A 21756-nucleotide genomic window follows, 5' to 3' on the forward strand; every position below is an offset into this window, starting at 1 on the left:
GTCTTCTCGAGTTACGACGGGGACCTCAGGGACCCGCTCTAGTGGCCTCAGGAGAGGCCAGTCCCCATGCGAGTTGCTAGGCGCCATCTCGTGATTCCTCTCCCGTCCATGCCGGGGCCTAAGACCTTGTGTGGAGTGGGGTCCGGAACCTGAGGATTCCTCTCCAGTGTTGCCATGGATCTTGGGGTGCTTCTGAGTCTCCTCAGGGGAGTCAGGCTTAGTCTCGAGTGGGGGCATGCAGGTGCGATTTCCTCCCGAGCTGCAGGAGTAGTGTCACGCTTCCTATCACGTGGATCAAGGGATCTGTGGCTTTCCCTCGTGGCTGTCCCTTGAGGCATTCCCACGAGGCTTTCCCACAGGGCTGTGCCACGTGCCACCTTGGTGTGAGTCGATCCTCGGCGTGAAAGACGACCCGGTGAAGTGAAAAGGGGTTCCTCTGGAATGGACTGAGACATCTGGGGGACTCTTGGAATGGTGGCACGACCCTGGAGTTCCTCTCGCTGTTCCTGTTGAGAGGGCCTCCTCTTGAGATGCGACGGGAACGCCGAGAACTCTTTCCCGACGAGGCAGGGAAAGGATCCCTCATCTCGAGCTACGAGGCAGAAACGGGGCTCCTCTGGATATGGGCGGGACCCTCGTGTTTCCTCTCGAGTGGAGACGGGTATGTCGGGGAACTTCTTGATTTGCACCAAGGGTGTGAAGGACCCTTTCGAAGTTCCAGAGGTGAGGTGTGATCAGCCTCGAGACGCCTCAGCGGAAATGGGCCTCATCTCGCCTGGAGGGGAGAACCTCCTGGATTTTCTCGAGTTGCGGCAGGTCTTCTCGAGTTACGACGGGGACCTCAGGGACCCGCTCTGGTGGCCTCAGGAGAGGCCAGTCCCCATGCGAGTTGCTAGGGGCCCTGTCGGGATTCCTCTCCCGTCCATGCCGGGGCCTAAGACCTTGTGTGGAGTCGGGGCCGGCACCTGAGGATTCCTCTCCAGTGTTGCCATGGATCTTGGGGTGCTTCTGAGTCTCCCCAGGGGAGTCAGGCCTCGTCTCGAGTGGGGGCATGCACGTGCGCTTTCCTCCCGAGCTGAAACAGTAGTGTCACGCTTCCTGTCACGTGGATCTAGGGATCTGTGGCTTTCCCTCGAGGCTGTCCCTCGAGGCTTTCCCACGAGGCTTTCCCACAGGGCTGTGCCACGTGCCACCTTGGTGTGACTCGATCCTCGGCGTGAAAGACGAGCCGGTGAAGGGAAAAGAGGTTCCTCTGGAATGGACTGAGACATCTGGGGGACTCTTGGAATGGTGGCACGACCCTGGAGTTCCTCTCGTCTATCCTCTTGAGAGGGCCTCCTCTTGAGATGCGACGGGAACGCCGGGAACTCTTTCCCGACGAAGCAGGGAAAGGATCCCTCATCTCGAGCTACGAGGCGGAAACGGGGCTCCTCTGGATGTGGGCGGGACCCTCGTGTTTCCTCTCGAGTGGAGACGGGTATGTCGGGGAACTTCTTGATTTGCACCAAGGGTGTGAAGGACCCTTTCGAAGTTCCAGAGGTGAGGTGTGATCAGCCTCGAGACGCCTCAGCGGAAAGGGGCCTCATCTCGCCTGGAGGGGAGAACCTCCTGGATTTTCTGGAGTTGCGGCAGGTCTTCTCGAGTTACGACGGGGACCTCAGGGACCCGCTCTGGTGGCCTCAGGAAAGGGCAGTCCCCATGCGAGTTGCTAGGGGTCATCTCAGGATTCCTCTCCCGTCCATGACGGGGCCTAAGACCTTGTTTGGAGTCGGGGCCGGAACCTGAGGATTCCTCTCCAGTGTTGCCATGGATCTTGGGGTGCTTCTGAGTCTCCCCAGGGGAGTCAGGCCTCGTCTCGAGTGGGGGCATGCACGTGCGCTTTCCTCCCGAGCTGCAGCAGTAGTGTCACGCTTCCTGTCACGTGGATCAAGGGATCTGTGTCTTTCCCTCGAGGCTTTCGCTCGAGGCTTTCCCTCGAGGCTTTCCCACAGGGCTGTGCCACGTGCCACCTTGGTGTGAGTCGATCCTCGGCGTGAAGGACGAGCCTGTGAAGGGTAAAGAGTTTCCTCTGGAATGGACTGAGATATCTGGGGGACTCGTGGAATGGTGGCACGACCCTGGAGTTCCTCTCGCCGTTCCTGTTGAGAGGGCCTCCTCTTGAGATGCGACGGGAACGCCGGGAACTCTTTCCCGACGAAGCAGGGAAAGGATCCCTCAACTCGAGCTACGAGGCGGAAACGGGGCTCCTCTGGTTGTGGGCGGGACCCTCGTGTTTCCTCTCGAGTGGAGACGGGTATGTCGGGGAACTTCTTGATTTGCACCAAGGGTGTGAAGGACCCTTTCGAAGTTCCAGAGGTGAGGTGTCATCAGCCTGGAGATGCCTCAGCGGAAATGGGCCTCATCTCGCCTGGAGGGGAGAACCTCCTGGATTTTCCCGAGTTGCGGCAGGTCTTCTCGAGTTACGACGGGGACCTCAGGGACCCGCTCTGGTTGCCTCAGGAGAGGCCAGTCCCCATGCGAGTTGCTATGGGCCAACTTGGGATTCCTCTCCCGTCCATGCCGGGGCCTAAGTCCTTGTGTGGAGTCGGGGCCGGAACCTGAGGATTCCTCTCCAGTGTTGCCATGGATCTTGGGGTGCTTCTGAGTCTCCCCAGGGGAATCAGGCCTCGTCTCGAGTGGGGTCATGCACGTGCGCTTTCCTCCCGAGCTGCAGCAATAGTGTCACGCTTCCTGTCACGTGGATCAAGGGATCTGTGGCTTTCCCTCGAGGCTGTCCCTCGAGGCTGTGCCACGTGCCACCTTGGTGTGACTCGATCCTCGGCGTGAAAGACGAGCCGGTGAAGGGAAAAGAGGTTCCTCTGGAATGGACTGAGACATCTGGGGGACTCTTGGAACGGTGGCACGACCCTGGAGTTCCTCTCGTCTATCCTCTTGAGAGGGCCTCCTCTTGAGATGCGACGGGAACGCCGGGAACTCTTTCCCGACGAAGCAGGGAAAGGATCCCTCATCTCGAGCTACGAGGCGGAAACGGGGCTCCTCTGGATGTGGGCGGGACCCTCGTGTTTCCTCTCGAGTGGATACGGCTTTGTCGGGGAACTTCTTGATTTGCACCAAGGGTGTGAAGGACCCTTTCGAAGTTCCAGAGGTGAGGTGTGATCAGCCTCGAGACGCCTCAGCGGAAATGGGCCTCATCTCGCCTGGAGGGGAGAACCTCCTGGATTTTCTCGAGTTGCGGCAGGTCTTCTCGAGTTACAACAGGGACCTCAGGGACCCGCTCTGGTGGCTACAGGAAAGGGCAGTCCCCATGCGAGTTGCTAGGGGCCATTTCGGGATTCCTCTCCCGTCCATGCCAGGGCCTAAGACCTTGTGTGGAGTAGGGGCCGGAACCTGAGGATTCCTCTCCAGTGTTGCCATGGACCTTGGGGTGCTTCTGAGTCTCCCCAGTGGAGTCAGGCCTCGTTTCGAGTGGGGGCATGCACGTGCGCTTTCCTCCCGAGCTGCAGCAGTAGTGTCACTCTTCCTGTCACGTGGATCTAGGGATCTGTGGCTTTCCCTTGAGGCTGTCCCTCGAGGCTTTCCCACGAGGCTTTCCCACAGGGCTGTGCCACGTGCCACCTTGGTGTGAGTCGATCCTCGGCTTGAAAGACTAGCCGGTGAAGGGAAAAGAGGTTCCTCTGGAATGGACTGAGACATCTGGGGGACTCTGAATGGTGGCACGACCCTGGAGTTCCTCTCGCCGTTCCTGTTGAGAGGGCCTCCTCTTGAGATGCGACGGGAAGGCCGGGAACTCTTTCCCGACGAAGCAGGGAAAGGATCCCTCATCTCGAGCTACGAGGCGGAAACGGGGCTCCTCTGGATGTGGGAGGGACCCTCGCGTTTCCTCTCAAGTGGAGACGGGTATGTCGGGGAACTTCTTGATTTGCACCAAGGGTGTGAAGGACCCTTTCGAAGTTCCAGAGGTGAGGTGTAATCAGCCTCGAGACGCCTCAGCGGAAATGGGCCTCATCTCGCCTAGAGGGGAGAACCTCCTGGATTTTCTCGAGTTGTGGCAGGTCTTCTCGATTTACGACGGGGACCTCAGGGATCCGCTCTGTTGGCCTCAGGAAAGGGCAGTCCCCATGCGAGTTGCTAGGGGCCCTGTCGGCATTCCTCTCCCGTCCATGCCGGGGCCTAAGACCTTGTGTGGAGTCGGGGACGGCACCTGAGGATTCCTCTCCAGTGTTGCCATGGATCTTGGGGTGCTTCTGAGTCTCCCCAGGGGAGTCAGGCCTCGTCTCGAGTGGGGGCATGCACGTGCGCTTTCCTCCCGTGCTTAAACAGTAGTGTCACGCTTCCTGTCACGTGGATCTAGGGATCTGTGGCTTTCCCTCGAGGCTGTCCCTCGAGGCTTTCCCACGAGGCTTTCCCACAGGGCTGTGCCACGTGCCACCTTGGTGTGACTCGATCCTCGGCGTGAAAGACGAGCCGGTGAAGGGAAAAGAGGTTCCTCTGGAATGGACTGAGACATCTGGGGGACTCTTGGAATGGTGGCACGACCCTGGAGTTCCTCTCGTCTATCCTCTTGAGAGGGCCTCCTCTTGAGATGCGACGGGAACGCCGGGAACTCTTTCCCGACGAAGCAGGGAAAGGATCCCTCATCTCGAGCTACGAGGCGGAAACGGGGCTCCTCTGGATGTGGGCGGGACCCTCGTGTTTCCTCTCGAGTGGAGACGGGTATGTCGGGGAACTTCTTGATTTGCACCAAGGGTGTGAAGGACCCTTTCGAAGTTCCAGAGGTGAGGTGTGATCAGCCTCGAGACGCCTCAGCGGAAATGGGCCTCATCTCGCCTGGAGGGGAGAACCTCCTGGATTTTCTCGAGTTGCGGCAGGTCTTCTCGAGTTACGACGGGGACCTCAGGGACCCGCTCTGGTGGCCTCAGGAGAGGCCAGTCCCCATGCGAGTTGCTAGGGGCCCTGTCGGGATTCCTCTCCCGTCCATGCCGGGGCCTAAGACCTTGTGTGGAGTCGGGGCTGGCACCTGAGGATTCCTCTCCAGTGTTGCCATGGATCTTGGGGTGCTTCTGAGTCTCCCCAGGGGAGTCAGGCCTCGTCTCGAGTGGGGGCATGCACGTGCGCTTTCCTCCCGAGCTGAAACAGTAGTGTCACGCTTCCTGTCACGTGGATCTAGGGATCTGTGGCTTTCCCTCGAGGCTGTCCCTCGAGGCTTTCCCACGAGGCTTTCCCACAGGGCTGTGCCACGTGCCACCTTGGTGTGACTCGATCCTCGGCGTGAAAGACGAGCCGGTGAAGGGAAAAGAGGTTCCTCTGGAATGGACTGAGACATCTGGGGGACTCTTGGAATGGTGGCACGACCCTGGAGTTCCTCTCGTCTATCCTCTTGAGAGGGCCTCCTCTTGAGATGCGACGGGAACGCCGGGAACTCTTTCCCGACGAAGCAGGGAAAGGATCCCTCATCTCGAGCTACGAGGCGGAAACGGGGCTCCTCTGGATGTGGGCGGGACCCTCGTGTTTCCTCTCGAGTGGAGACGGGTATGTCGGGGAACTTCTTGATTTGCACCAAGGGTGTGAAGGACCCTTTCGAAGTTCCAGAGGTGAGGTGTGATCAGCCTCGAGACGCCTCAGCGGAAAGGGGCCTCATCTCGCCTGGAGGGGAGAACCTCCTGGATTTTCTCGAGTTGCGGCAGGTCTTCTCGAGTTACGACGGGGACCTCAGGGACCCGCTCTGGTGGCCTCAGGAAAGGGCAGTCCCCATGCGAGTTGCTAGGTGTCATCTCAGGATTCCTCTCCCGTCCATGCCGGGGCCTAAGACCTTGTGTGGAGTCGGGGCCGGAACCTGAGGATTCCTCTCCAGTGTTGCCATGGATCTTGGGGTGCTTCTGAGTCTCCCCGGGGAATCAGGCCTCGTCTCGAGTGGGGTCATGCACGTGCGCTTTCCTCCCGAGCTGCAGCAATAGTGTCACGCTTCCTGTCACGTGGATCAAGGGATCTGTGGCTTTCCCTCGAGGCTGTCCCTCGAGGCTTTCCCACGAGGCTTTCCCACAGGGCTGTGCCACGTGCCACCTTGGTGTGACTCGATCCTCGGCGTGAAAGACGAGCCGGTGAAGGGAAAAGAGGTTCCTCTGGAATGGACTGAGACATCTGGGGGACTCTTGGAATGGTGGCACGACCCTGGAGTTCCTCTCGTCTATCCTCTTGAGAGGGCCTCCTCTTGAGATGCGACGGGAACGCCGGGAACTCTTTCCCGACGAAGCAGGGAAATGATCCCTCATCTCGAGCTACGAGGCGGAAACGGGGCTCCTCTGGATGTGGGCGGGACCCTCGTGTTTCCTCTCGAGTGGAGACGGCTTTGTCGGGGAACTTCTTGATTTGCACCAAGGGTGTGAAGGACCCTTTCGAAGTTCCAGAGGTGAGGTGTAATCAGCCTCGAGACGCCTCAGCGGAAATGGGCCTCATCTCGCCTGGAGGGGAGAACCTCCTGGATTTTCTGGAGTTGGGGCAGGTCTTCTCGAGTTACAACAGGGACCTCAGGGACCCGCTCTGGTGGCTACAGGAAAGGGCAGTCCCCATGCGAGTTGCTAGGGGCCATTTCGGGATTCCTCTCCCGTCCATGCCAGGGCCTAAGACCTTGTGTGGAGTAGGGGCCGGAACCTGAGGATTCCTCTCCAGTGTTGCCATGGACCTTGGGGTGCTTCTGAGTCTCCCCAGTGGAGTCAGGCCTCGTTTCGAGTGGGGGCATGCACGTGCGCTTTCCTCCCGAGCTGAAGCAGTAGTGTCACTCTTCCTGTCACGTGGATCTAGGGATCTGTGGCTTTCCCTTGAGGCTGTCCCTCGAGGCTTTCCCACGAGGCTTTCCCACAGGGCTGTGCCACGTGCCACCTTGGTGTGAGTCGATCCTCGGCGTGAAAGACTAGCCGGTGAAGGGAAAAGAGGTTCCTCTGGAATGGACTGAGACATCTGGGGGACTCTGAATGGTGGCACGACCCTGGAGTTCCTCTCGCCGTTCCTGTTGAGAGGGCCTCCTCTTGAGATGCGACGGAACGCCCGGAACTCTTTCCCGATGAAGCAGGGAAAGGATCCCTCATCTCGAGCTACGAGGCGGAAACGGGGCTACTCTGGTTGTGGTCGGGACCCTCGAGTTTCCTCTCGAGTGGAGACGGGTATGTCGGGGAACTTCTTGATTTGCACCAAGGGTGTGAAGGAGCTTTTCGAAGTTCCAGAAGTGAGGTGTGATCAGCCTCGAGACGCCTCAGCGGAAATGGGCCTCATCTCGCCTGGAGGGGAGAACCTCCTGGATTTTCTCGAATTGCGGCAGGTCTTCTCGAGTTACGACGGGGACCTCAGGGACCCGCTCTGGTGGCCTCAGGAAAGGCCAGTCCCCATGCGAGTTGCTAGGGGACCTCTCGGGATTCCTCTCCCGTCCATGCCGGGGCCTCAGTCCTTGTGTGGAATCGGGGCCGGAACCTGAGGATTCCTCTCCAGTGATGCCATGGATCTTGGGGTGCTTCTGAGTCTCCCCATGGGAGTCAGGCCTCGTCTCGAGTGGGGGCATGCACGTGCGCTTTCCTCCCGTGCTGCAGCAGTCGTGTCACACTTCCTGTCACATGGATTAAGGGATCTGTGGTTTCCCTCGAGGCTGTCCCTCGAGGCTTTCCCACGAGGCTTTCCCACAGGGCTGTGCCACGTGCCACCTTGGTGTGAGTCGATCCTCGGCGTGAAAGACGAGCCGGTGAAGGGAAAAGAGGTTCCTCTGGAATGGAATGAGACATCTGGGCGACTCTTGGAATGGTGGCACGACCGTGGAGTTCCTCTCGCCGTTCCTGTTGAGAGGGCCTCCTCTTGAGATGCGACGGGAACGCCGGGAACTCTTTCCCGATGAAGCAGGGAAAGGATCCGTCATCTTGAGCTACGAGGCGGAAACGGGGCTCCTCTGCATGTGGGCGGGACCCTCGTGTTTCCTCTCGATTGGAGACGGGTATGTTGGGGAACTTCTTGATTTGCACCAAGGGTGTGAAGGACCCTTTCGAAGTTCCAGAGGTGAGGTGTGATCAGCCTCGAGACGCCTCAGCGGAAATGGGCCTCATCTCGCCTGGAGGGGAGAACCTCCTGGATTGTCTCTAGTTGCGGCAGGTCTTCTCGAGTTACGACTGGGACCTCAGGGACCCGCTCTAGTGGCCTCAGGAGAGGCCAGTCCCCATGCGAGTTGCTAGGCGCCATCTCGTGATTCCTCTCCCGTCCATGCCGGGGCCTAAGACCTTGTGTGGAGTGGGGTCCGGAACCTGAGGATTCCTCTCCAGTGTTGCCATGGATCTTGGGGTGCTTCTGAGTCTCCTCAGGGGAGTCAGGCTTAGTCTCGAGTGGGGGCATGCAGGTGCGATTTCCTCCCGAGCTGCAGGAGTAGTGTCACGCTTCCTATCACGTGGATCAAGGGATCTGTGGCTTTCCCTCGTGGCTGTCCCTTGAGGCATTCCCACGAGGCTTTCCCACAGGGCTGTGCCACGTGCCACCTTGGTGTGAGTCGATCCTCGGCGTGAAAGACGACCCGGTGAAGTGAAAAGGGGTTCCTCTGGAATGGACTGAGACATCTGGGGGACTCTTGGAATGGTGGCACGACCCTGGAGTTCCTCTCGTTGTTCCTGTTGAGAGGGCCTCCTCTTGAGATGCGACGGGAACGCCGAGAACTCTTTCCCGACGAGGCAGGGAAAGGATCCCTCATCTCGAGCTACGAGGCAGAAACGGGGCTCCTCTGGATATGGGCGGGACCCTCGTGTTTCCTCTCGAGTGGAGACGGGTATGTCGGGGAACTTCTTGATTTGCACCAAGGGTGTGAAGGACCCTTTCGAAGTTCCAAAGGTGAGGTGAGATCAGCCTCGAGACGCCTCAGCAGAAATGGGCCTCATCTCGCCTGGAGGGGAGAACCTCCTGGATTTTCTCGAGTTGCGCCAGGTCTTCTCGAGTTACGACGGGGACCTCAGGGACCCGCTCTGGTGGCCTCAGGAGAGGCCAGTCCCCATGCGAGTTGCTAGGGGCCCTGTCGGCATTCCTCTCCCGTCCATGCCGGGTCCTAAGACCTTGTGTGGAGTCGGGGACGGCACCTGAGGATTCCTCTCCAGTGTTGCCATGGATCTTGGGGTGCTTCTGAGTCTCCCCAGGGGAGTCAGGCCTCGTCTCGAGTGGGGGCATGCACGTGCGCTTTCCTCCCGTGCTTAAACAGTAGTGTCACGCTTCCTGTCACGTGGATCTAGGGATCTGTGGCTTTCCCTCGAGGCTGTCCCTCGAGGCTTTCCCACGAGGCTTTCCCACAGGGCTGTGCCACGTGCCACCTTGGTGTGACTCGATCCTCGGCGTGAAAGACGAGCCGGTGAAGGGAAAAGAGGTTCCTCTGGAATGGACTGAGACATCTGGGGGACTCTTGGAATGGTGGCACGACCCTGGAGTTCCTCTCGTCTATCCTCTTGAGAGGGCCTCCTCTTGAGATGCGACGGGAACGCCGGGAACTCTTTCCCGACGAAGCAGGGAAAGGATCCCTCATCTCGAGCTACGAGGCGGAAACGGGGCTCCTCTGGATGTGGGCGGGACCCTCGTGTTGCCTCTCGAGTGGAGACGGGTATGTCGGGGAACTTCTTGATTTGCACCAAGGGTGTGAAGGACCCTTTCGAAGTTCCAGAGGTGAGGTGTGATCAGCCTCGAGACGCCTCAGCGGAAATGGGCCTCATCTCGCCTGGAGGGGAGAACCTCCTGGATTTTCTCGAGTTGCGGCAGGTCTTCTCGAGTTACGACGGGGACCTCAGGGACCCGCTCTGGTGGCCTCAGGAGAGGCCAGTCCCCATGCGAGTTGCTAGGGGCCCTGTCGGGATTCCTCTCCCGTCCATGACGGGGCCTAAGACCTTGTGTGGAGTCGGGGCCGGCACCTGAGGATTCCTCTCCAGTGTTGCCATGGATCTTGGGGTGCTTCTGAGTCTCCCCAGGGGAGTCAGGCCTCGTCTCGAGTGGGGGCATGCACGTGCGCTTTCCTCCCGAGCTGAAACAGTAGTGTCACGCTTCCTGTCACGTGGATCTAGGGATCTGTGGCTTTCCCTCGAGGCTGTCCCTCGAGGCTTTCCCACGAGGCTTTCCCACAGGGCTGTGCCACGTGCCACCTTGGTGTGAGTCGATCCTCGGCGTGAAAGACGAGCCGGTGAAGGGAAAAGAGGTTCCTCTGGAATGGACTGAGACATCTGGGGGACTCTTGGAATGGTGGCACGACCCTGGAGTTCCTCTCGTCTATCCTCTTGAGAGGGCCTCCTCTTGAGATGCGACGGGAACGCCGGGAACTCTTTCCCGACGAAGCAGGGAAAGGATCCCTCATCTCGAGCTACGAGGCGGAAACGGGGCTCCTCTGGATGTGGGCGGGACCCTCGTGTTTCCTCTCGAGTGGAGACGGGTATGTCGGGGAACTTCTTGATTTGCACCAAGGGTGTGAAGGACCCTTTCGAAGTTCCAGAGGTGAGGTGTGATCAGCCTCGAGACGCCTCAGCGGAAAGGGGCCTCATCTCGCCTGGAGGGGAGAACCTCCTGGATTTTCTGGAGTTGCGGCAGGTCTTCTCGAGTTACGACGGGGACCTCAGGGACCCGCTCTGGTGGCCTCAGGAAAGGGCAGTCCCCATGCGAGTTGCTAGGGGTCATCTCAGGATTCCTCTCCCGTCCATGCCGGGGCCTAAGACCTTGTGTGGAGTCGGGGCCGGCACCTGAGGATTCCTCTCCAGTGTTGCCATGGATCTTGGGGTGCTTCTGAGTCTCCCCAGGGGAGTCAGGCCTCGTCTCGAGTGGGGGCATGCACGTGCGCTTTCCTCCCGAGCTGCAGCAGTAGTGTCACGCTTCCTGTCACGTGGATCAAGGGATCTGTGTCTTTCCCTCGAGGCTTTCGCTCGAGGCTTTCCCTCGAGGCTTTCCCACAGGGCTGTGCCACGTGCCACCTTGGTGTGAGTCGATCCTCGGCGTGGAGGACGAGCCTGTGAAGGGTAAAGAGTTTCCTCTGGAATGGACTGAGATATCTGGGGGACTCGTGGAATGGTGGCACGACCCTGGAGTTCCTCTCACCGTTCCTGTTGAGAGGGCCTCCTCTTGAGTTGCGACGGGAACGCCGGGAACTCTTTCCCGACGAATAAGGGAAAGGATCCCTCATCTCGAGCTACGAGGTGGAAACGGGGCTTCTCTGGATGTGGGCGGGACCCTCGTGTTTCCTCTCGAGTGGAGACGGGTATGTCGGGGAACTTCTTGATTTGCACCAAGGGTGTGAAGGACCCTTTCGAAGTTCCAGAGGTGAGGTGTGATCAGCCTGGAGACGCCTCAGCAGAAATGGGCCTCATCTCGCCTGGAGGGGAGAACCTCCTGGATTTTCTCGAGTTGCGGCAGGTCTTCTCGAGTTACGACGGGGACCTCAGGGACCCGCTCTGGTGGCCTCAGGAGAGGCCAGTCCCTATGCGAGTTGCTAGGGGCCATCTCAGGATTCCTCTCCCGTCCATGCTGGGGCCTAAGACCTTGTGTGGAGTCGGGGCCGGAACCTGAGGATTCCTCTCCAGTGTTGCCATGGATCTTGGGGTGCTTCTGAGTCTCCGCAGGGGAGTCAGGCCTCGTCTCGAGTGGGGGCATGCACGTGCGCTTTCCTCCCGAGCTACAGCAGTAGTGTCACGCTTCCTGTCACGTGGATAAAGGGATCCGTGGCTTTCCCTCGAGGCTGTCCCTCGAGGCTTTCCCACGAGGCTTTCCCACAGGGCTGTTCCACGTGCCACCGTGGTGTGAGTCGATCCTCGGCGTGAAAGACGAGCCGGTGAAGGGAAAAGAGGTTCCTCTGGAATGGACTGAGACATCTGGGGGACTCTTGGAATGGTGGCACGACCCTGGAGTTCCTCTCGTCGATCCTCCTGAGAGAGCCTCCTCTTGAGATGCGACGGGAACGCCGGGAACTCTTTCCCGAAGAAGCAGGGAAAGGATCCCTCATCTCGAGCTACGAGGCGGAAACGGGGCTCCTCTGGATGTGGGCGGGACCCTCGTGTTTCCTCTCGAGTGGAGACGGGTATGTCGGGGAACTTCTTGATTTGCACCAAGGGTGTGAAGGACCCTTTCGAAGTTCCAGAGCTGTGGTGTGATCAGCCTGGAGACGCCTCAGCGGAAATGGGCCTCATCTCGCCTGGAGGGGAGAACCTCCTGGATTTTCCGGAGTTGCGGCAGGTCTTCTCGAGTTACGACGGGGACCTCAGGGACCCGCTCTGGTGGCCTCAGGAAAGGGCAGTCCCCATGCGAGTTGCTAGGGGTCATCTCGGGATTCCTCTCCCGTCCATGCCGGGGCCTAAGACCTTGTGTGGAGTCGGGGCCGGAACCTGAGGATTCCTCTCCAGTGTTGCCATGGATCTTGGGGTGCTTCTGAGTCTCCCCAGGGGAGTCAGGCCTCGTCTCGAGTGGGGGCATGCACGTGCGCTTTCCTCCCGAGCTGCAGCAGTAGTGTCACGCTTCCTGTCACGTGGATCAAGGGATCTGTGGCTTTCCCTCGAGGCTTTCGCTCGAGGCTTTCCCTCGAGGCTTTCCCACAGGGCTGTGCCACGTGCCACCTTGGTGTGAGTCGATCCTCGGCGTGAAGGACGAGCCTGTGAAGGGTAAAGAGTTTCCTCTGGAATGGACTGAGATATCTGGGGGACTCGGGGAATGGTGGCACGACCGTGGAGTTCCTCTCGCCGTTCCTGATGAGAGGGCCTCCTCTTGAGATGCGACGGGAACGACGGGAACTCTTTCCCGACGAAGCAGGGAAAGGATCCCTCATCTCGAGCTACGAGGCGGAAACGGGGCTCCTCTGGATGTGGGCGGGACTCTCGTGTTTCCTCGCGAGTGGAGACGGGTATGTCGGGGAACTTCTTGATTTGCACCAAGGGTGTGAAGGACCCTTTCGAAGTTCCAGAGGTGAGGTGTGATCAGTCTGGAGACGCCTCAGCGGAAATGGGCCTCATCTCGCCTGGAGGGGAGAACCTCCTGGATTTTCTCGAGTTGCGGCAGGTCTTCTCGCGTTACGACGGGGACCTCAGGGACCCGCTCTGTTGGCCTCAGGAGAGGCCAGTCCCCATGCTAGTTGCTAGGGGCCATTTCGGGATTCCTCTCCCGTCCATGCCGGGGCCTAAGACCTTGTATGAAGTCGGGGCCGGAAACTGAGGATTCCTTTCCAGCGTTGCCATGGATCTTGGGGTGCTTCTGAGTCTCCCCAGGGGAGTCAGGCCTCGTCTGGAGTGGGGGCATGCACGTGCGCTTTCCTCCCGAGCTGCAGCAGTAGTGTCACGCTTCCTGTCACGTGGATCAAGGGATCTGTGGCTTTCCCTCGAGGCTGTTCCTCGAGGCTTTCCCACGAGGCTTTCCCACAGGGCTGTGCCACGTGCCACTTGGTGTGAGTCGATCCTCGGCGTGAAGGACGAGCCGGTGAAGGGAAAAGAGGTTCCTCTGGAATGGACTGAGACATCTGGGGGACTCTTGGAATGGTGGCACGACCCTGGAGTTCCTCTCGCCGTTCCTGTTGAGAGGGCCTCCTCTTGAGATGCGACGGGAAGGCCGGAAACTCTTTCCCGACGAAGCAGGGAAAGGATCCCTCATCTCGAGCTACGAGGCGGAAACGGGGCTCCTCCGGATGTGGGCGGGACCCTCGTGTTTCCTCTCGAGTGGAGACGGGTATGTCGGGGAACTTCTTGATTTGCACCAAGGGTGTGAAGGACCCTTTCGAAGTTCCAGAGGTGAGGTTTGATCAGCCTCGAGACGCCTCAGCGGAAATGGGCCTCATCTCGCCTGGAGGGGAGAACCTCCTGGATTTTCTCGAGTTGCGGCAGGTCTTCTCGAGTTACGACGGGGACCTCAGGGACCCGCTCTGGTTGCCTCAGGAGAGGCCAGTCCCCATGCGAGTTGCTAGGGTCCAACTTGGGATTCCTCTCCCGTCCATGCCGGGGCCTAAGTCCTTGTGTGGAGTCGGGGCCGGAACCTGAGGATTCCTCTCCAGTGTTGCCATGGATCTTGGGGTGCTTCTGAGTCTCCCCAGGGGAATCAGGCCTCGTCTCGAGTGGGGTCATGCACGTGCGCTTTCCTCCCGAGCTGCAGCAATAGTGTCACGCTTCCTGTCACGTGGATCAAGGGATCTGTGGCTTTCCCTCGAGGCTGTCCCTCGAGGCTTTCCCACGAGGCTTTCCCACAGGGCTGTGCCACGTGCCACCTTGGTGTGAGTCGATCCTCGGCGTGAAAGACTAGCCGGTGAAGGGAAAAGAGGTTCCTCTGGAATGGACTGAGACATCTGGGGGACACTTGGAATGGTGGCACGACCCTGGAGTTCCTCTCGCCGTTCCTGTTGAGAGGGCCTCCTCTTGAGATTCGACGGGAAGGCCGGGAACTCTTTCCCGACGAAGCAGGGAAAGGATCCCTCATCTCGAGCTACGAGGCGGAAACGGGGCTCCTCTGGATGTGGGAGGGACCCTCGCGTTTCCTCTCAAGTGGAGACGGGTATGTCGGGGAACTTCTTGATTTGCACCAAGGGTGTGAAGGACCCTTTCGAAGTTCCAGAGGTGAGGTGTGATCAGCCTCGAGACGCCTCAGCGGAAATGGGCCTCATCTCGCCTAGAGGGGAGAACCTCCGGGATTTTCTCGAGTTGTGGCAGGTCTTCTCGATTTACGACGGGGACCTCAGGGACCCGCTCTGTTGGCCTCAGGAAAGGGCAGTCCCCATGCGAGTTGCTAGGGGTCATCTCGGGATTCCTCTCCCGTCCATGCCGGGGCCTAAGACCTTGTGTGGAGTCGGGGCCAGAAACTGAGGATTCCTCTCCAGTGTTGCCATGGATCTTGGGGTGCTTCTGAGTCTCCCCAGGGGAGTCAGGCCTCGTCTCGAGTGGGGGCATGCACGTGCGCTTTCCTCCCGTGCTTAAACAGTAGTGTCACGCTTCCTGTCACGTGGATCTAGGGATCTGTGGCTTTCCCTCGAGGCTGTCCCTCGAGGCTTTCCCACGAGGCTTTCCCACAGGGCTGTGCCACGTGCCACCTTGGTGTGACTCGATCCTCGGCGTGAAAGACGAGCCGGTGAAGGGAAAAGAGGTTCCTCTGGAATGGACTGAGACATCTGGGGGACTCTTGGAATGGTGGCACGACCCTGGAGTTCCTCTCGTCGATCCTCTTGAGAGGGCCTCCTCTTGAGATGCGACGGGAACGCCGGGAACTCTTTCCCGACGAAGCAGGGAAAGGATCCCTCATCTCGAGCTACGAGGCGGAAACGGGGCTCCTCTGGATGTGGGCGGGACCCTCGTGTTTCCTCTCGAGTGGAGACGGGTATGTCGGGGAACTTCTTGATTTGCACCAAGGGTGTGAAGGACCCTTTCGAAGTTCCAGAGGTGAGGTGTGATCAGCCTCGAGACGCCTCAGCGGAAATGGGCCTCATCTCGCCTGGAGGGGAGAACCTCCTGGATTTTCTCGAGTTGCGGCAGGTCTTCTCGAGTTACGACGGGGACCTCAGGGACCCGCTCTGGTGGCCTCAGGAGAGGCCAGTCCCCATGCGAGTTGCTAGGGGCCCTGTCGGGATTCCTCTCCCGTCCATGCCGGGGCCTAAGACCTTGTGTGGAGTCGGGGCCGGCACCTGAGGATTCCTCTCCAGTGTTGCCATGGATCTTGGGGTGCTTCTGAGTCTCCCCAGGGGAGTCAGGCCTCGTCTCGAGTGGGGGCATGCACGTGCGCTTTCCTCCCGAGCTGCAGCAGTAGTGTCACGCTTCCTGTCACGTGGATCAAGGGAACTGTGTCTTTCCCTCGAGGCTTTCGCTCGAGGCTGTCCCTCGAGGCTTTCCCACCAGGCTTTCCCACAGGGCTGTGCCACGTGCCACCTTGGTGTGACTCGATCCTCGGCGTGAAAGACGAGCCGGTGAAGGGAAAAGAGGTTCCTCTGGAATGGACTGAGACATCTGGGGGACTCTTGGAATGGTGGCACGACCCTGGAGTTCCTCTCGTCTATCCTCTTGAGAGGGCCTCCTCTTGAGATGCGACGGGAACGCCGGGAACTCTTTCCCGACGAAGCAGGGAAAGGATCCCTCATCTCGAGCTACGAGGCGGAAACGGGGCTCCTCTGGATGTGGGCGGGACCCTCGTGTTTCCTCTCGAGTGGAGACGGGTATGTCGGGGAACTTCTTGATTTGCACCAAGGGTGTGAAGGACCCTTTCGAAGTTCCAGAGGTGAGGTGTGATCAGCCTCGAGACGCCTCAGCGGAAATGGGCCTCATCTCGCCTGGAGGGGAGAACCTCCTGGATTTTCTCGAGTTGCGGCAGGTCTTCTCGAGTTACGACGGGGACCTCAGGGACCCGCTCTGGTGGCCTCAGGAGAGGCCAGTCCCCATGCGAGTTGCTAGGGGCCCTGTCGGGATTCCTCTCCCGTCCATGCCGGGGCCTAAGACCTTGTGTGGAGTCGGGGCCGGCACCTGAGGATTCCTCTCCAGTGTTGCCATGGATCTTGGGGTGCTTCTGAGTCTCCCCAGGGGAGTCAGGCCTCGTCTCGAGTGGGGGCATGCACGTGCGCTTTCCTCCCGAGCTGAAACAGTAGTGTCACGCTTCCTGTCACGTGGATCTAGGGATCTGTGGCTTTCCCTCGAGGCTGTCCCTCGAGGCTTTCCCACGAGGCTTTCCCACAGGGCTGTGCCACGTGCCACCTTGGTGTGACTCGATCCTCGGCGTGAAAGACGAGCCGGTGAAGGGAAAAGAGGTTCCTCTGGAATGGACTGAGACATCTGGGGGACTCTTGGAATGGTGGCACGACCCTGGAGTTCCTCTCGTCGATCCTCTTGAGAGGGCCTCCTCTTGAGATGCGACGGGAACGCCGGGAACTCTTTCCCGACGAAGCAGGGAAAGGATCCCTCATCTCGAGCTACGAGGCGGAAACGGGGCTCCTCTGGATGTGGGCGAGACACTCGTGTTTCCTCTCGAGTGGAGACGGTTATGTCGGGGAACTTCTTGATTTGCACCAAGGGTGTGAAGGACCCTTTCGAAGTTCCAGAGGTGAGGTGTGATCAGCCTCGAGACGCCTCAGCGGAAATGGCCCTCATCTCGCCTGGAGGGGAGAACCTCCTGGATTTTCTCGAGTTGCGGCAGGTCTTCTCGAGTTACGACGGGGACCTCAGGGACCCGCTCTGGTGGCCTCAGGAAAGGGCAGTCCTCATGCGAGTTGCTAGGGGTCATCTCGGGATTCCTCTCCCGTCCATGCCAGGGCCTAAGACCTTGTGTGGAGTCGGGGCCGGAACCTGAGGATTCCTCTCCAGTGTTGCCATGGATCTTGGGGTGCTTCTGAGTCTCCCCAGGGGAGTCAGGCCTCGTCTCGAGTGGGGGCATGCACGTGCGCTTTCCTCCCGAGCTGCAGCAGTAGTGTCACTCTTCCTGTCACATGGATCAAGGGATCTGTGGATTTCCCTCGAGGCTGTCCCTCGAGGCTTTCCCACGAGGCTTTCCCACAGGGCTGTGCCACGTGCCACCTTGGTGTGAGTCGATCCTCGGCGTGAAAGACGAGCCGGTGAAGGGAAAAGAGGTTCCTCTGGAATGGACTGAGACATCTGGGGGACTCTGAATGGTGGCACAACCCTGGAGTTCCTCTCGCCATTCCTGTTGAGAGGGCCTCCTCTTGAGATGCGACGGGAAGGCCGGGAACTCTTTCCCGACGAAGCAGGGAAAGGATCGCTCATCTCGAGCTACGAGGCGGAAACGGGGCTCCTCTGGATGTGGGCGGGTCCTTCGCGTTTCCTCTCGAGTGGAGACGGGTATGTCGGGGAACTTCTTGATTTGCACCAAGGGTGTGAAGGACCCTTTCGAAGTTCCAGAGGTGAGGTGTGATGAGCCTCGAGACGCCTCAGCGGAAATGGGCCTCATCTCGCCTGGAGGGTAGAACCTCCTGGATTTTCTGGAGTTGCGGCAGGTCTTCTCGAGTTACGACGGGGACCTCAGGGAACCGCTCTGGTGCCTCAGGAAAGGCCAGTCCCCATGCGAGTTGCTAGGGGACCTCTCGGGATTCCTCTCCCGTCCATGCCGGGGCCTAAGACCTTGTGTGGAGTCGGGGCCGGAACCTGAGGATTCCTCTCCAGTGTTGCCATGGATCTTGGGGTGCTTCTGAGTCTCCCCAGGGGAGTCAGGCCTCGTCTCGAGTGGGGGCATGCACGTGCGCTTTCCTCCCAAGCTGCAGCAGGAGTGTCACCCTTCCTGTCACGTGGATCAAGGGATCTGTGGCTTTCCCTCGAGGCTGCCCCTCGAGGCTTTCCCAAGAGGCTTTCCCACAGGGCTGTGCCAGGTGCCACCTTGGTGTGAGTCGATCCTCTGCGTGACAGACGAGCCGGTGAAGGGAAAAGAGGTTCCTCTGGAATGGACTGAGACATCTGGGGGACTCTTGGAATGGTGGCACGACCCTGGAGTTCCTCTCGTCGATCCTCTTGAGAGGGCCTCCTCTTGAGATGCGACGGGAACGCCGGGAACTCTTTCCCGACGAAGCAGGGAAAGGATCCCTCATCTCGAGCTACGAGGCGGAAACTGGGCTCCTCTGGATGTGGGCGGGACCTTCGCGTTTCCTCTCGAGTGGAGACGGGTATGTCGGGGAACTTCTTGATTTGCACCAAGGGTGTGAAGGACCCTTTCGAAGTTCCAGAGGTGAGGTGTGATCAGCCTTGAGACGCCTCAGCGGAAATGGGCCTCATCTCGCCTGGAGGGGAGAACCTCCTGTATTTTCTCGAGTTGCGGCAGGTCTTCTCGAGTTACGACGGGGACCTCAGGGACCCGCTCTGGTGGCCTCAGGAAAGGCCAGTCCCCATGCGAGTTGCTAGGGGCCAACTCGGGATTCCTCTCCCGTCCATGCCGGGGCCTAAGACCTTGTGTGGAGTCGGGGCCGGAACCTAAGGATTCCTCTCCAGTGTTGCCATGGATCTTGGGGTGCTTCTGAGTCTCCCCAGGGGAGTCAGGCCTCGTCTCGAGTGGGGGCATGCACGTGCGCTTTCCGCCCGAGCTGCAGCAGTAGTGTCACGCTTCCTGTCACGTGGATCAAGGGATCTGTGGCTTTCCCTCGAGGCTGTCCCTCGAGGCTTTCCCACGAGGCTTTCCCTCTGGTCTGTGCCACGTGCCACCTTGGTGTGAGTCGATCCTCGGCGTGAAAGACGAGCCGGTGAAGGGAAAAGAGGTTCCTCTGGAATGAACTGAGACATCTGGGGGACTCTGAATGGTGGCACAACCCTGGAGTTCCTCTCGCCATTCCTGTTGAGAGGGCCTCCTCTTGAGATGCGACGGGAAGGCCGGGAACTCTTTCCCGACGAAGCAGGGAAAGGATCGCTCATCTCGAGCTACGAGGCGGAAACGGGGCACCTCTGGATGTGGGCGGGACCTTCGCGTTTCCTCTCGAGTGGAGACGGGTATGTCGGGGAACTTCTTGATTTGCACCAAGGGTGTGAAGGACCCTTTCGAAGTTCCAGAGGTGAGGTGTGATCAGCCTCGAGACGCCTCAGCGGAAATGGGCCTCATCTCGCCTGGAGGGGAGAACCTCCTGGATTTTCTCGAGTTGCGGCAGGTCTTCTCGAGTTACGATGGGGACCTCAGGGACCCGCTGTGGTGGCCTCAGGAGAGGCCAGTCCCCATGCGAGTTGCTAGGGTACCCTTCTGGATTCCTCTCCCGTCCATGCCGGGGCCTAAGACCTTGTGTGGAGTCGGGGCCGGAACCTGAGGATTCCTCTCCAGTGTTGCCATGGATCTTGGGGTGCTTCTGAGTCTCCCCAGGGGAGTCAGGCCTCGTCTCGAGTGGGGGCATGCACGTGCGCTTTCCTCCCGAGCTGCAGCAGTAGTGTCACGCTTCCTGTCACGTGGATCAAGGGATCTGTGGCTTTCCCTCGAGGCTGTCCCTCGAGGCTTTCCCACGAGGCTTTCCCACAGGGCTGTGCCACGCGCCACCTTGGTGTGTGTCGATCCTCGGCGTGAAAGACGAGCCGGTGAAGGGAAAAGAGGTTCCTCTGGAATGGACTGAGACATCTGGGGGACTCTTGGAATGGTGGCACGACCCTGGAGTTCCTCTCGTCTATCCTCTTATTGGAATGGTGGCACGACCCTGGAGTTCCTCTCGTCTATCCTCTTGAGAGGGCCTCCTCTTGAGATGCGACGGGAACGCCGGGAACTCTTTCCCGACGAAGCAGGGAAAGGATCCCTCATCTCGAGCTACGAGGCGGAAACGGGGCTCCTCTGGATGTGGGCGGGACCCTCGTGTTTCCTCTCGAGTGGAGACGGGTATGTCGGGGAACTTCTTGATTTGCACCAAGGGTGTGAAGGACCCTTTCGAAGTTCCAGAGGTGAGGTGTGATGAGCCTCGAGACGCCTCAGCAGAAATGGGCCTCATCTCGCCTGGAGGGTAGAACCTCCTGGATTTTCTGGAGTTGCGGCAGGTCTTCTCGAGTTACGACGGGGACCTCAGGGACCCGCTCTGGTGGCCTCAGGAAAGGCCAGTCCCCATGCGAGTTGCTAGGGCACCTCTCGGGATTCCTCTCCCGTCCATGCCGGGGCCTAAGACCTTGTGTGGAGTCGGGGCCGGAACCTGAGGATTCCTCTCCAGTGTTGCCATGGATCTTGGGGTGCTTCTGAGTCTCCCCAGGGGAGTCAGGCCTCGTCTCGAGTGGGGGCATGCACGTGCGCTTTCCTCCCAAGCTGCAGCAGTAGTGTCACCCTTCCTGTCAGGTGGATGAAGGGATCTGTGACTTTCCCTCGAGGCTGTCCCTCGAGGCTTTCCCAAGAGGCTTTCCCACAGGGCTGTGCCAGGTGCCACCTTGGTGTGAGTCGATCCTCGGCGTGAAAGACGAGCCGGTGAAGGGAAAAGAGGTTCCTCTGGAATGGACTGAGACTTCTGGGGGACTCTTGGAATGGTGGCACGACCCTGGAGTACCTCTCGTCGATCCTCTTGAGAGGGCCTCCTCTTGAGATGCGACGGGAACGCCGGGAACTCTTTCCCGACGAAGCAGGGAAAGGATCCCTCATCTCGAGCTACGAGGCGGAAACGGGTCTCCTCTGGATGTGGGCGGGACCCTCGCGTTTCCTCTCGAGTGGAGACGGGTATGTCGGGGAACTTCTTGATTTGCACCAAGGGTGTGAAGGACCCTTTCGAAGTTCCAGAGGTGAGGTGTGATCAGCCTCGAGACGCCTCAGCGGAAATGGGCCTCATCTCGCCTGGAGGGGAGAACCTCCTGTATTTTCTCGAGTTGCGGCATGTCTTCTCGAGTTACGACGGGGACCTCAGGGACCCGCTCTGGTGGCCTCAGGAAAGGCCAGTCCCCATGCGAGTTGCTAGGGGCCAACTCGGGATTCCTCTCCCGTCCATGCCGGGGCCTAAGACCTTGTGTGGAGTCGGGGCCGGAACCTGAGGATTCCTCTCCAGTGTTGCCATGGATCTTGGGGTGCTTCTGAGTCTCCCCAGGGGAGTCAGGCCTCGTCTCGAGTGGGGGCATGCACGTGCGCTTTCCGCCCGAGCTGCAGCAGTAGTGTCACGCTTCCTGTCACGTGGATCAAGGGATCTGTGGCTTTCCCTCGAGGCTGTCCCTCGAGGCTTTCCCACGAGGCTTTCCCTCTGGTCTGTGCCACGTGCCACCTCGGTGTGAGTCGATCCTCGGCGTGAAAGAGGAGCCGGTGAATGGAAAAGAGGTTCCTCTGGAATGGACTGAGACATCTGGGGGACTCTTGGAATGGTGGCACGACCTTGGAGTTCCTCTCGTCGATCCTCTTGAGAGGGCC

Source organism: Budorcas taxicolor, chromosome X (assembly GCF_023091745.1).
Source record: "Budorcas taxicolor isolate Tak-1 chromosome X, Takin1.1, whole genome shotgun sequence".
Taxonomy (NCBI): Eukaryota; Metazoa; Chordata; class Mammalia; order Artiodactyla; family Bovidae; genus Budorcas; species Budorcas taxicolor.